Source organism: Azolla caroliniana, unplaced genomic scaffold (assembly GCF_043228905.1).
Source record: "Azolla caroliniana isolate FFs.n. ecotype wild unplaced genomic scaffold, voAzoCaro1.0.p SCAF_5, whole genome shotgun sequence".
NCBI classification, from domain to species: Eukaryota; Viridiplantae; Streptophyta; class Polypodiopsida; order Salviniales; family Salviniaceae; genus Azolla; species Azolla caroliniana.
Genome location: NW_028230440.1, coordinates 12,065,753 through 12,069,108, shown reverse-complemented (window position 1 = coordinate 12,069,108; position 3,356 = coordinate 12,065,753). Strand labels below are relative to the sequence as shown.

Genomic DNA, 3,356 nt, shown 5'->3' with positions numbered 1-3,356 from the left:
AAGTGGTGAAGACAAGCATCCTGAATGAGGACGCGAGAAAGAAGGACAAGGGTGTCCTAGTCCAGTCGGAGTCAAATTTGACTCAACATACCTGTTGAGAGACAAGCTCAACATTGGGTACGTAACCCAGTACATAGACTGGGTGCATAAAACCGTACGCAAAATATGGTTGTGGCAGTATTTAAACCGAAAGGCCGTTAGAACGTTATTCCTCGTAAGGAATAGTTTTGGGAGTTAGTGTAGAAGGCTCATTTATGAGCGGTCAAGTACTAACAGTACTTGTGTCAGCCCAATAGTCAGGGCTTGTATAAAAGGTGCTCACTGAGCACGAAATATGTATAGAGAATATACAGAGAATTATTTTGAATATAGTTTGTAGTTTCTGCTCTCTCTCTCTCTCTCTCTCTGTAAGTTCACTCTGCCCATCATTTTCTAAGTTCTATAGCTCGTTGGAAAGCTATTTCCGAGAGCTTTCTAAAGAATGTTCATTTACTAAATTCCGTTACCGTGGCGAGAATTATGAGCATTTTCATCTGCAACCATTTTTGCCCCACGGTTCCTCAAACGCAAGGTAGATTTTGAAACCCTAAATCAAGTGAAAGGTACATTCTCTCTCCCTCCCTCTCTGTCTCTCTCTTCCCGTAGGGTTTGTCCCTACAATGGAAAATACTCGTAAAGCCGCCACAAAGTTCGGGGGTATGATTGATAATGAGCCGAGATCACCAACAAATCTCGATTCCAATGCAATGGACAAAATGCTTATGAGTCACTTGATTTCTCTTCAAGAAACCATAAACAATCAAGGTGAAGAGATTAGGACGTTAATGAAAGAGAATGCTAAGCTCCAAATTGTTGTCATTGAGAATGAAAGTCTTAAACAAGTGGTTGCAAAACTTCAAGAAGAGATTCAAGAATGTAAAAGAGCTTCTTTTGAAACAATGAGGCGCCTTAACAAGCTTGAGTTAAAGGAAGCATTAAAAGAAGAAAAATTGGAGACGATAAGGCAAGATGTAAGTGAGATGAAAAATGTATGTACAACGAAGTCATGGGCCGATGTATGTGGTGGGGATGTGGTATCAAACTCATCTAATATGCATGTGATGCATCGAAGAATATAGAAAGCATAGATGTCCGAGAATTGAAAGAACGTGAACATAGATTGACCCATGCGTGATATGCGTGGTATTCGACATCCGCAATATTCGTAGTATTCGAGAATATAAAATTGCTCCAAGAATATTATAAAACCATTCGTTTATAGAAAATAAATTTACATAATAAAAATGATTCAATTCACTTAAAAAAAGAAGGAAAAATCACCAATTAACAGAAAAATGGAAGGTCTTCAAAATCACACTAACATAAGAAAGAAAAGTTTTAATTAAAGCGATTATGAACCGTTATATTCTAATTTCTAAGTTCTAGGTTCTAATTTCTAACTTCTAAGTAATGCTTCGAAATTTAAGAGTCTATGCACTATCACATTCATCATCCGTATCTTCAAGTTCATCACTAATGTCCTTATGAGCTTCATTTTCATCAATAGCTTGATTTTGCATTCTCAAAAGTCTCTCATCATCATCTTCTTTGTTGATCATATCTAAGGGTGCTTCAATTAGGCATAATCCCCTTTCCCTTATTCTTCTAATGAGACAATGATTTATATGTATGTAAACCAATTTCTCAACATGAGCATGAGTCAATCTATTTCTTTTTTTTGTATGTATCGATGAGAATGTACTCCAATTTCTTTCACAAGAAGATGCACATGAACCTTGAGAAAGCACACGAATTGCAAGCATTTTAAGTTTGGAGTGCTTGCTCCAAATGTTTCCCACCACTTAATTGCATTATGCATTCTAGTTGGATCATTTGCCATAGGAACTTGAAATGAACTCTTTTGTTGAGTTTTATAAGCATAGAATTCATCTAATAAAACACCACATAAAGGTATATCACCATTAGTATACCGCATAATAGTTTCCATCCAACTTGTATTCAGCTTCTCATCAATATCTTGAATTTTTTCTCTCCAAATTGGATGCAAAATAAAGCCAGTTGCATGCAATGGTGAATGTAGCGTTGTCCATCTTTGCATACATATTCCCTGAATTTCATCAAGCAATAAATGATCTACATCTTCAATGTGGTTTATTTCTTCTTTCATACGATGAGTACATTCATAAATTAAACCCATGGTTGCACCTTCTCTATCCGCCAATCTAAGAACTTTTAGGATTGGCTTGCATATCTTTACGATCTTCTTTATATTTCCCCAAAAAGAAGCATCAAGTATAATTGAAACTATTTCTTCTCCCAGTTGTGTTTTTTATCCTTTCCATTGACACCATTGTTCACTAACCACCATTCTTCTTAATCCACCTTTGACTCTATCATCCAATAAGTTAGACAACATGATAAAACTATAGGCAAATCTAGTAGTGGAAGGCTTTAACAATTCTTTCTCACTAAACTTACGAAACATTGCCAAAGAATATTGTTTTCGTGTAATAAACACGATTACCTTTGTAGCTAATTTCAAAACATCATGAACCCAAGCACATTTTCCAATATCTTCAAACAACAAATCGATGCAATGACATGTGCATCTGGTAAAAAAGATCATGGGCCACTCTTTCTCTATCATCCTCCTAGCTACTACACAATTAGTTGCATTGTCCATACAAACTTGCAGAACATTTGATGGGCCAATATCAATAATAACATCCTTTAAAATCTTAAAGATATACTCTCCCGATTTATATTATCCACTAGTGTCAATTGATTTCAGAAACACAGTGTCATACGCAGAAGTAGCCATGACATTAAGTATCGGTCTATTCTTGGTATCTGACCAACCATCACTCACAATAGTGCATCCAATAGTTTTCCATTTTTCTCTAATTTGCATAATCTCATTTTCAACATATTTCACCTCTTCATTCAAGTGCCTTTTGCGCAACCATCACTCACAATAGTGCATCCAATAGTTTTCCATTTTTCTCTAATTTGCATAATCTCATTTTCAACATATTTCACCTCTTCATTCAAGTGCCTTTTGCGCAATTGATTAGGAGATGGTGGCTCATAAGAAGGCCCAGCAAGTGCCACAACTTTTATTAATTCACGAAAATATGTACTTCATCATTATAAGAAGGCCCAACAAGTGCCACAACTTTTATTAATCCGGTATATCCTCTACAAAAAAAAACCTCATGATTGCTTCATCAACATTTTTATCAAGTTGCTTTTGCCATAACACCTTCAAAGTTTCAACATTGTCTACTTTCATCTTTTTACTTGTTGATCCATTACCAAACGATGATGAAGGTGTTTCATTGATAGATGTTGATTCC

The 3,356-nt window shown here is 35.8% G+C and overlaps 1 pseudogene; it reads right to left on the bottom strand.

The window, feature by feature from the left end:
* Window positions 1-1,469: 1,469 nt before the first annotated feature.
* Window positions 1,470-2,950, bottom strand: LOC147864156 (uncharacterized; annotated as a pseudogene).
* Window positions 2,951-3,356: the final 406 nt, after the last annotated feature.